This window comes from Dipodomys spectabilis, unplaced genomic scaffold (assembly GCF_019054845.1).
Source record: "Dipodomys spectabilis isolate Male_0828 unplaced genomic scaffold, ASM1905484v1 ptg000147l, whole genome shotgun sequence".
Taxonomy (NCBI): Eukaryota; Metazoa; Chordata; class Mammalia; order Rodentia; family Heteromyidae; genus Dipodomys; species Dipodomys spectabilis.
In genome coordinates this window covers 20,268,481-20,280,000 of record NW_024870824.1, presented here as the reverse complement: position 1 = coordinate 20,280,000, position 11,520 = coordinate 20,268,481, and positions in this window count along the sequence as shown.

Below are 11,520 nucleotides of genomic sequence, written 5' to 3'. Positions count from 1 at the left end.
GGGTGAGGGTGTGGTTTAGGGTTAGGGTGACTGTTAGGGTGAGGGGTAGGGTTAGGGTTAGGTTTAGTTTTATGGTTATTGTTTGGTTAGGGTTAGGGTTAGGTTTAGGGTGAGGGTGAGGGTTAGGGTTAGGATTAGGATTAGGGTTAGGCTTAGGCTGAGGTGAGGGTGAAGTTGAGGGTTAGGGTTAGGGTTAGGGTTAGGGTGAAGTTTAGGTATAGTTAGAGAATTAGGTTAGGGTTACGGTGAGGGAAAGGTTTAGCGTGAGGGTTAGGGTGAGGTTGAGGGTTAGGGTTAGGGTTATGATTATGGTGAGAGTGAGGTTGAGGTTGAGGTTTAGGGTGAGGTTTAGGGATTGGTTTAGTGAGAGGGTGAGGGTGAAGGTTAGGGTTAGCATTAGGGTTAGGTTTAGGGTGAGGGTTAGGGTTAGTGTGCGGGTTACGGTGAGGATAAGGTTTAGTGTGAGGGTTAGGGTTAGAGTGAGGTTTAGGGTTAGGGTTAGCGTTAGGGTGAGGGTTAGGTTTAGGTTTAGGGTGATGTTTAGGGTTAGGGTTAGGGTTAGGATTAGGGTTAGGGTGAGGATGAGGGTTAGGGTGAGGGTGAGGGTGAGGCTTAGGTTAGGGTGAGGTTTTGGGTGAGGGTTAGGGTTATGGAGAGGTTTAGGGTTAGCTTCAGGGTGAGGATGAGGGAGAGGGCGAAGGTTAGGGCTAGGGGTAGTGATAGAATTAGGATGCAGATTAGGGTTAGGATTAGGGTTAGGGTTAGGGTTAGGCTGAGGGTGAAGGTGAGGATGAGGGTGAGGTTTAGGGTGACGGTGAGGGTTAGGTTTAGGGTTAGGGTTAGAGTGAGGGTTAAGGTTAGGGTTAGGGTTAGGATGAGAGTTAGGGTGAGGGGTAGGGTTAGTGTTACACTGAGGTTTAGGGATATTGTGACCGGGAGGGTTACAGATTGGTTTAGGGTTAGGTTAAGGGTTAGGATGAGAGTTAGAGTTAGGGTTAGGGTTAGGTGAGGGTTAGGGTGAGGGTTATGGTTAGGGTTAGGTTTAGGGTGAGGGTTAGAGTGAGGGTGAGGGTTAGGGTTAGCGTTAGGTTTAGGGTGAGGGTAAGAGTTAGGGCGAGGATTAGGGTGGGGGTTAGGATTAGCATTAGGGTTAGGTTGAGGGTTAGGGTGAGGTATAGGGTTAGGGTTAGGGATAGTTTGAGGGTGAGGGTGAGGGTTAGGGTCAGGGTTAGGGTGAGGGTTAGGGTTAGGGTGAGGGTTAGGGTTAGGGGTAGTGTTAGGGTGAGGGTGAGGGTTAGTGTGAGGGTTAGGGGGAGGGTGAGGTTAAGGTTTAGGTTGAGGGTTAGGATGAGGGTATGGCTTAGGGTTAGGATTAGGGTTAAGGTTAGGGTAAGCGTAAGGGTTAGGGTTAGGGTTAGGGTGAGGGTTAGGTTGAGGGTTAGGGTTAGGGTTAGGGTTAGGGTGAGGGTTAGGGTGAGGGTTAAAGTTAACGTTAGGGTTAGGGTTAGGATGAGGTTTAGGATGAGGGTGGGGGTTAGGGTTAGGGTGAGGGTTAGGTTTAGGGTGAGGGTTAGGGTTAGGATGAGGGTTAGGTTGAGGGCTAGCCTGAGGGAAAGGGTAAAGTTTAGGGTTAGGGTGAGGGTCAGGGTTAAGGTGAGGGTTAGTTTGAGGGGTAGGGTTAGGCTTAGGGTGAGTGTTAGGGTTAGGGTTAGGGTGAGGGTTAGGTGAGGAGTAGGGTTAGTGTTAGGGTTAGCGTTAGTGTTAGGGTTAGGGTTAGAGTTAGTGTGAGGTTTAGGTTTAGGGTTAGGGTTAGGGTTTGGGTGAGGGTTAGGGTTAGGGTGATGTTTAGGATGAGTGTGAGCGTTAGGGTGAGGGTGAGGGGTTGGGTGATGGTTTGGCTTAGATTGTGGGTTAAGGTTAGTGTTAGGGTGAGTGTTAGGGTTACAGTGAGGGTAAGGGTGAGGGTGAGGTTTAGGGTTAGGGTTAGCATTAGGGTGAGGGTTAGATTTAGGGTTTGGGTGAGATGAGGGTTAGGGTGAGGGTTAGGTTTAGGGTTACGTTTAGGGTGAGGGAGAGGGTTAGGTTTAGTGTTAGGGTGAGGGTTATGTTTAGGGTGAGATATAGGGATAGGGTTAGGGTTAGTGTGAGGTTGAGGGTGAAGGTTAGGGTTAGGGTTAGAGTGAGGGTGAAGGTGAGGGTACGTGTTAGGGTTACGGTTAGGGTTAGGCTGATGGTTAGGGTGAGAATAAGGGTGAGGGTTAGGGTTAGGGTGAGGGTTAGGGTTAGGCATAGGCTTAGGTTTAGGTTGAGGGTGAGGGTTAGGGTGAGGTTTACGGTTAGGGTGAGGGTGATGGAGAGGGTTAGGTTTAGGATTAGTGTTAGTTTTAGTGTTAGGCATAGGGTGGGGTTGAGGGTTAGGGTGAGGATTAGGGTGAGGGTTAGGATTAGAGTTAGGGTGAGGGTTTAAGGTTAGGCTGATGTTTAGGGTGAGGGTGAGGGTTAGGATGAGAGTGAGGGGTCGGGTGAGGTTGATGATTAGGGTGTGGGTGAGGGTTAGGGTTAGGGTGAGGGTTAGGGTGACATTGAGGGTGAGGGTGAGGTTGAGGGTTATGGTTAGGGTTAGGGGTTGTGTGAGGATTATGGTTAGGGCTAGGGTTAGGGTGAAGGTAAGGGTTAGACTGAGGTTTAGTGTGAGGGTGAGGGTTAGGGTGAGGGTTAGAGTTAGGGTGAGGTTTCGGGTGAGGGATAGATTTAGGGTTAAAATTTGGGTTAGGGTGAGTGTTTGGATTAGGTTTAGGGTTAGGGTGAGAGTGATCTTGAGGGTTAGGGTTAGGGTTAGGGTGAGGATTAGGGTTAGGGTGAGTGTTAGGGTTAGGGTGAGGGATAGGATTAGGGTTAGGGTTAGGGTGAGGGTGAGGGTGAGGTTGAGGCTGAGGGTTAGGGTTAGGGTTTTAGTGAGGGTGAGGTTTAGGGTTAGGATTAGGGTTAGGTTTAGGTTTAGGCTGAGGGTGAGTGTAAGGGGTATGGTTAGGGTTAGGGTGAGGGTTAGGGTTAGTGTGAGGGTTAGGGTGAGGGTGAGGGTTAGGTTTAGGATTAGGGTTAGATTTAGGGATAGGCTGAGGGTGACGGTTAGGGTTAGGGTTAGGGTGAGGGTTAGGATTAGGGTTTGGGCGAGGGTGAGGGTTAGGGTTACGGTTAGGGTTAGTTTGAGGGTGAGGGAGAGGGTTAGGTTTAGGATTAGGGTTAGGGTTAGGGTCCCGCTTAAGGTGAGGGTGAGGGTTAGGGTGAGGGTTAGGGTTAGGATTAGGTTCAGGGTTAGGGTTAGGGTGATGTTTAGGGTGAGGGTTCGGGTTAGGGTAAGGGTTCGGGTTCAGGCGAGGATTAGGGTGTGGGTTAGGGTTAGGGTTAGGGTGACAGTGAGGGTTAGTGTTAGGGTGAGGGTGATGGTTAGGTTGAGGGTTAAGGTTAGGGTTAGAATGAGGGATAGGGTGAGTTTTAGAGTTAAGGTTAGGTTTAGGGTTAGGGTGAGGGTTAGGGTGAGTGAGAAGTTTAGGTTTAGCTTGAGGGTTAGGTTTAGGGTGAATTTTAGGGTTAGGATGAGGGTTAGGTTGAGGGCTAACATGAGGAAGATGGTAAGGGTTAGGGTTAGGGTGAGAGTTAGGTTTAGGCTGAGGGTTAATGTGAGGGGTAGGATTAGGGTTAGGGTGAGGGTTAGGTTTAGTGTGAGGGTTAGGGTTAGTGTTATGGTTAGGATTAGGCTGAGGGTAATGGTTAGGGTGAGGGTTAGGTTGAGAGTGAGGGTTACCATGAGTTTTAGGGTGAGGGTTAGGGTTAGGATTAGGGTTAGGGTGAGGGTGAGGGTTAGGTTTAGGTTTAGGGTGAGGGTTATGGATAGGGTTAGTGTTCGGGTGAGGGTTAGAGTTAGGGTTTTGCTTAGAATTAGGGTTAGGGTTATTTTTAGGGTTAGGGTGAGGGTTAGGGTGAGGTTGCGGGTGAGGGACAGGGTTAGGGTTAGGGTTAAGTTTAGTGTGAAGTTGAGCGTGAGGGTTAGGGTTAGGATTAGGTTTAGGGTTAGGTTGGGGTTGAGGGTGAGGGTGAGGGTTATGGTTAGGGTTAGTTTTAAGGTGAGGTTTACAGTTAGTGTGAGGGTTAGGGGTAGGTTTAGGGTGAGCGTAAGGGTTAGGGTGAGGGTTAGGGTGACAGTTAGGGTAAGGGTCAGGGTGAGTTTTAGGGTTAGGGTTAGCGTTAGGGTGAGGGTTAGGGTTAGGGTTTGGGTGAGTGTGAGGGTTAGGGTGAGGGTTAGGTTTAGGGTTAGTGTGAGGTTTAGGGTTAGGGTGAAGATTAGGGTTAGGTTTAGGGTTAGGGTAAGGGGGAAGGTAAGGGTTAGGGTGACGTTTAGGGTGAGGGTGAGGGTTAAGGTGTGGGTTAGGGTTAGGGTGAGGGTTAGGGTGAGGATTAGGGCTAGCGTTTGGATTAGGGTTAGGTTTAGGTATAGGCTGAGGGTGAGGGTTAGGTTTAGGGTGAAGGTTAGGGTCACAGTGAGGGTGAGGGTGAGGGTGAATCTGAGGGTTACCGTTAGGGTGTGGGTTAAGGTCAGGGCTAGGTTGTGGTTCAGGTTTAGGGTGAGGGTTAGGGATAGGGTGAGGGTTAGGTTTAGGCTTAGGGTGAGGGTGAGGCTGAGGGTTAGGATTAGGGTTAGTGTTTGGGTGAAGGCTAGGGTTAGGTTTACAGTGAGGGTTAGAGTGAGGGTTAGGGTTAGTGTTAGGGTGAGGTTTAGGGTGTTGGTTAGGGTTAGGGTTAGGGTGAGGGTGAGGGTGAGGGTGAAAGTAAGGTTGAGGGTGAGGGTTAGGGTTAGGTTGATGGTTAGGGTTAGGATTAGGGTTAGGGTGAGGACTAGGGTGAGGGCTAGGGTTAGGGTTAGGGTTAGGCTTAGGTTGTTTGTGAGGAAGAGGGTTAGGTTTACGATTAGGGTTAGGTTTAGGGTTAGGCTGATGGTGAGGATGAGGTGAGGGTGAGGGTGAGGGTTAGGTTTACTGTTAGGGTGAGGGTTGGATTAGGGTTAGGGATAGGTTTAGGGTTATTGTTAGGGTGAGGTTTTGGATGAAAGTTAGGGAGAGGGTGAGGGGAGGGTTAGGGTTGGGGTTAGGGTTAGGTTGAGGGTGAGGGTGAGGGTTAGAGTTAGGATTAGGGTTAGGGTTAGGATGAGGCTGAGGGTGAGGGTGAGGTGAGGGTGAGTGTTACGGTTAGGGTTAAGGTTAAGGTTAGGGTGAGTTTTAGGGGTAGTTTGAGGGTGAGGGTTAAGGTTAGGGTGAGGATTAGGGTTAGGGATAGGATTAGGGTGAGGATGAGGTTGAGAGTGAGGGTTAGGATGAGGGTTAGGGTTAGGGTGAGTGTTAGGGTTACGGTTAAGTTTAGGGATAGGGTGAGGGGTAGGGTTAGGGTTAGGGTGAGGGTTAGATTTAGTGTGAGGGTTAGGGTTAGGGTTAGAGGTAGGATTAGGTAGAGGGTAAGGGTTAGGGTGAGGGTTAGGGTGAGGGTGAGGTTGAGGGTTAGGGTTAAGGTTAGGGTTAGGATTACGGTGAGGGTGAGGGTGAGGTTTAGGATTAGGGTGAGCATTAGGTTTAGTTTAATGGTTAGGGTTAGTTTTACTGTTAGGGTGAGGGTGAGGGTGATGTTTAGGTTTAGGGTTAGAGTTAGAGTGATGGTGAGGGTTAGGGTTAGGGTCAGGGTTATGATGAGGGTTAGGGTTAGGTTTAGGTGAGGGTTAGGGTGAGAGGTAGGGTTAGGGTTATTGTGAGGGTTAGGTTTAGTGTGGGGGTTAGGGTTAGGGTTAAGGTTAGGGTGAAGGTAAGGGTTAGCTTGAGTTTGAGGGTGAGGATGAGAGTTAGGTGGAGGATGAGGGTTACGATTAGTTTTAGCCTGCGGGTGAGGGTGAGGGTGAGGCTGAGGGTTAGGGTGAAAGTTAGGATTAAGGTGAGGGTTAGGTTGCGGTTTAGGGTGAGGTTTAGGGTTAGGGTTAGGGTTTGGATGAGGGTTAGGGTTAAGGTTTCGGTGAGAGTTATGGTGAGGGGTAGGGTTAGCTTTAGGGTGAGGATAAGGGTTAAGGTGAGGGTTAATGTTAGGATTAGGGTGATGGTTAGGGTTAGTGTTACTGTTAGGATGAGGGTGACGTTTAGGGTTAGAGTTAGGGTGAGGGCTAGGCTGAGGGTGAGGTTGAGGGTTAGGGTTAGGTTTAGGATGAGGGTTAGGGTTAGGTTTAGGTTGAGGGTTAGGGTGAGGGGTAGGGTTAGGGGTAGGGTGAGGATTAGGTTTAGTGTGGTGGTTAGGGTTAGGGTTAGGGTTAAGGTTAGGGTGAGGGTAAGGGTTACATTGAGGTTTAGGGTGAGGATAAGAGTTAGGGGTAGGATTAGGATTGGGATTAGTTTTAGGCTGAGGGTAAGGGTGAGGGTGAAGCTGAGGGTGAGGGTTAGGTTTAGGGTTAAGGTAAGGGCTAGGTTGCGGGTTAGGGTTAGGGTGAGGGTTAGTGATAGGGTGAGGGTTAGGGTTAGGGTTAGGGTTAGGGTGAGGGTGAGGATGAGGGTGAGGGTTAGGGTTAGGGTTTGGATGAGGGCTTGGGTTAGGTTTAATGTGAGGGTTAGGGTGAGGAGTAGGGTTAGGGTTAGGTTGAGGGTTAGGTTAAGTGTGAGGGTTACGATTAAGATTAGGGTTAGGGTTAGATTTAGGTGAGAGTGAGGGTGAGGGTGAGGGTGAGGGTTAGGATGAGGGTTAGGGTTAGGGTTAGGGTTAGGGTTAGGGTGATGGGTAGGGTTAGGGTTACGGTGAAGGTTAGGGTTAGTGTGAGGGTTAGGTTTGGAGATAGGTTTAGGGTTAGGTTTAGGGTGAGGGTAAGGATTAGGATGAGGATAAGGGTTAGGGTGAGGGTGGAGGTTACGGATAGGGTTCAGGTTTGGTTAAGGGTTAGGTTGAGCCTTAGGTTTAGGGTTAAGGTTAGGTTGAGGGTTAGGGTGAGGGTTAGGGTTAGGGTTAGGGTGAGGGTTAGGTTGAGGGTGAGGGTTAGGGTTAGGGTTAGGTTTAGTGTGAGGTTTAGGGTTCGGGTGAGGTTTAGGGTGAGGGTGAGGGTTAGGTTTAGCATTACGGTTAGGGTGAGGGTTAGGGTGAGGATTAGGGTTAGGATTAGGGATAGTTTGAGGGTGAGGGTTAGGGTAAGGGGTAGGGTGACGGTTAGTTTGAGGGGTAGGGTTAGTGTAAGGGATAGGGTAGGGTTAGTGTGAGGGTTAGGGTTAGGGTTAGGGTAAGGATAAGTTTTAGGCTGAGGGTTAGGATGAGGGTGAGGGTTAGTGCAAGGTTGAGGGTTCGGGTTCAGGTTCGGGTTAGGGTGTGGGTGAGGGTTAGGGTTAGGTTGAGGTTTAGGGTGAGGGTGAGGCTGAGGGTTAGGATTAGGGTTTGGGTTTGGGTGAGGGCTAGGGTGAGGGTGAGGGTGAGGGTGAGGGTGAGGGTGAGGGTTAGGGTGTGGGAGAGGGTTAGGGTTAGGGTTAGGGTTAGGGTGAGGGTTAGGGTTAGGGTTAGGGTTTGGGTGAGGGCTAGGGCTAGGTTTAGGGTGAGTCTTTAGGTGAGGGGTAGGGTTAGGGTTAGGTTGAGAGTTAGGTTTACTGTGAGGGTTAGGATTAGGATTAGGGTTAAGGTTAGTGTTAGGTTTAGGGTGAGGGTGAGGGTGAGGGTGAGGGTTAGGTTTAGGGTTAGGGTGAGGGTAAGGGTTAAGGTGAGGGTGAGGGTTAGGGTTAGCATTAGGGTTAGGGTTAGTGTGAGGGCTAGGCTGAGGGTAAGGTTTAGGGTTAGGGTTAGTGTGAAGGTTAGGGTTAGGGTTAGGGTGAGGATAATGGTTAGGCTGAGGGTTAGGATGAGGGTGAGGGTTAGGGTGAGGGTGAAGGTTCTGGTGAGGGTAAGGGTTAGGGTGTGGGTGAGGGTTAGGGTTAGGGTGAGGGTTAGGGTGACTGTGAGGATTAGGGTTAGGATTAGGGAGAGGGTGAGGGAGAAGGTTAGGTTAGGGTTAATGTTAGGGTTAGGGTTAGCCTTAGGGTCAGGGTGAGTGTGAGGGTGAGGATTAGGGTGAGGGTGAGGGTGAGGGTTAGGGTTAGGGTTAGGGTGAGGGTTAGGGAGACGGTTAGGTTTAGGGTTAGTGTTAGGGTTATTAGGCTTAGGGTGAGAGTGAGTGTTAGGGTGAGGGATAGGTTTTCGTTTAGGGTGAGGGTTAGGGTGATGTTTAGGGTGAGGGTGAGTGTTAGGATGAGGGTGTGGGGCCGGGTGAGGGTGTGGGTTATGTTATGGGTGAGGGTTAGGGTTATGGTGAGGGTTAGGGTGACAGTGAGGGTAAGGTTGAGGGTGAGGAATAGGGTTGGGGATGGGGTTAGGTTTAGGATTAGTGTTAGGGTTAGGGTTAGGCTTAAGGTGGGGGTGAGGGTGAGGGAGAGGGTTAGGGTGAGGGTTAGGATTAGAGTTAAGGTGAGGGTTTAAGTTTAAGGTGATGCTTAGGGTTAGGGAGAGGGTTAGGGTAAGAGTAAGTGGTCGGGTGAGGGTGAGTGTTAGGGTGTGGGTGCGGGTTAGCTTTAGGGTGAGGGTTAGGTTGATAGTCAGGGTAAGGGTGAGGGTGAGGGTTAGGGTTAGGTTTAGGGGTAGTGTGAGGATTAGGGTTAGGGTTAGGGTTAGTGTTAGGTGAAGGTAAGGGTCAGGGTGAAGTATAGGGTGAGGGTGAAGATTAGGCTGAGGGCTAGGGTAAGGATGAGGTTTCGTGTGAGGGTTAGGGTTAGGGTTAGCATTAGGGTTAGGGTTAGGGTTATGGTAAGGGTTAGGGTTAGGTTTAGGGTTAGGGTGAGAGTGAGCTTGAGTGTTAGGGTTAGGGTTAGGGTGAGGGTTAGGGATAGGGTGAGGTTTAGGGTTAGGATGAGGGTTAGGGTTAGGTTGAGGGTTAGGTTTAGGTTCAGGGTTAGGGTGAGGGTGAGGGTTAGGGTTAGGGTTAGGTGTACGGTGAGGTTAAGGGTTAGGGTGAGGTTTAGGGTGAGGGTGAGGGTTAGGGTTAGCATTACGGTTAGGGTGAATGTTAGGGTGAGTTTTAGGGTTAGGGTTAGGGATAGTTTGAGGGTGAGGGTTAGGGTAAGGGGTAGGGTGAGGTTTTGTTTGAGGGTTAGGGTTAGTGTAAGGGTTAGGGGAGGGTTAGTGTGAGGGTTAGGTTAGGGTTAGGGTGAGGATAAGGTTTAGGCTGAGGGTTAGGATGAGGGTGAGGGTTAGTGTGAGGTTCAGGGTTTGGGTTCGGGTGAGGGGTAGGGTGTGGGTGAGGGTTAGGGTTAGGGTGAGGTTGAGGGTGAGGGTGAGGCTGAGGGTTAGTGTTAGGGTTTGGGTTTGGGTGAGGGGTAGGTTGAGGGTGAGGGTTAGGGTTAGGGTGAGGGTGAGGGTGAGTGTTAGGGTGTGGGTGAGGGTTAGGGTTAGGGTTAGGGTGAGGGTGAGTGTGAGTGTTAGGGTTAGGGTTAGGGTTTGGGTGAGGGCTAGGGCTAGTTTTACGGTGAGGGTAAGGGTGAGGGGTAGGGTTAGGGTTAGGGTGAGGGTTATGTTTAGTGTGAGGGTTAGGATTAGGGTTAAGGTTAGTGTTAGGTTTAGGGTGAGGGTTAGGATGAGAGTGAGGGTTAGGTTTAGGGTTAGGGTGAGGGTAAGGGTTAGGGTGAGGGTGAGGGTTAGGGTTAGCATTAGGGCTAAGGTGAGGGGTAGGGTGAGGTTTAGGGTTAGGTTTAGGGATGGTTTGAGGGTGAGGGTTAGGGTAAGGATTAGGATTAGGGTTAGTGTTAGGCTGATGGTAAGGGTGAGGGTGAGGGTGAAGTATGCGGTTAGGGTTAGGGTTAGGGTTAGGGTTAGTGTGAGGGTTAGGGTATGGGTGAGGGTTAGGGTTAGAGTGAGGGTGAGGGTGAGGGTTAGATTCAGGGTTAGGGTGACAGTGAAGGTAAGGTTGAGGGTGAGGATTAGGGTTGGGGAGAGGATTAGGTTTAGGATTAGTGTTAGTGTTAGGGTTAGGCTTAGGGTGTGGGTGAGGGTGAGGGAGAGGGTTAGGGTGAGGGTTAGGATTAGAGTTAGGGTGAAGGGTTATGTTTAGGGTGATGTTTAGGGTTAGGGAGAAGGTTAGGGTGATGGTTAGGGTTAGGGTTAAGGTTAGGGTGAGGGTGAACATGAGGGAGAGGGTTAGGTTTAGGATTAGTGTTAGAGTTAGGGTTAGGTTTAGGGTGGGGTTGAGGGTGAAGTTGAGGGTTAGGGTGAGGGTTAGGGTTAGGGGTACGGTGAGGGTTAGACTTAGAGTGATGTTTAGGGTGAGGGTGAGAGTTAGGGTGAGGTTGAGGGCCTAGGTAAGGGTGAGGGTTAGGGTGTGGGTGAGGGTTAGGGTTAGGTTGAGGGTTAGCCTGACAGTGAGGGTAAAGTTGAGGGTGAAGTTTAGGGTAAGGGTTAGTGTTAGGGTGAGGGTTAGGGTTAGGATTAGGGTGAGGGTGAGGATTAGGGTGAGGGTTAAGTTTAGGGTTAGTGTGAGAATTACCGTTAAGGTTAGGGTGAAGGTAAGGGTTAGAGTGAGGTTTAGGGTGAGGGTGAGTTTTAGGGTGAGGGTTTGGGTAAGGGTGAGGGTTAGGGTGAGGGTTAGGTTTAGGATTAGGGTTAGGGTGAGGGTTAGGGTTAGAGTTAGGCTGAGGATTAGGGTTAGGGTGAGGTTTTGGGATAGGGTTAGGGTTAGGGTGAGGTTGAGAGTGAGGGTTAGGGTTAGGGTTATGGTTAGGGTTAGGGTGAGGGTGAGGCTGAGGTTGAGTGTTAGGATTAGGGTTCGGGTTAGGTTTAGGCTGAGGGTGAGAGTGAGGGTGAGAGTGAGGGTGAGGGTTAGGGTTAGGATAAGGGTTAGGGTGAGGGTGAGGGAGAGGGTTAGGGTGAGGGAGAGGGTTAGGTTTAGGATTAGTGTTAGGGTTAGGCTTAGGTTGTGGGTGAGGGTGAGGGAGAGGGTTAGGGTGAGGGTTAGGATTAGAGTTAGGATGAGGGTTTAAGTTTAGGGTCATGTTTAGGGTTAGGGAGAGGGTTAGGGTGAGAGTGAGTGGTCGGGTGAGGGTGAGAGTTAGGGTGTGGTTGCGGGTTAGGTTTAAGGTGAGGGTTAGTGTGACAGTGAGCGTAAGGTTGAGGGTGAAAGTTAGGGTTAGGTTTAGGGGTTAGTGTGAGGATCAGGGTTAGGGTTAGAGTTAGGGTGAAGGTAAGGGTCAGGGTGAGGGTGAAGATTAGGGTGAGGGTTAGGGTAAGGGTGAGGTTTCGGGTGAGGGTTAGGGTTAGGGTTAGCATTAGGGTTAGGGTTAGTGTTAGGGTGAGGGTTAGGGTTAGGTTTAGATTTAGGGTGAGAGTGAGCTAGAGGGTAAGGGTTAGGGTTAGGGTGAGGGTTAGGGATAGGGTGAAGGTTAGGGTTAGGGTTAGGGTTAGGGTTAGGGGGAGGGTTAGTGTGAGGGTGAGGTTGAGGGT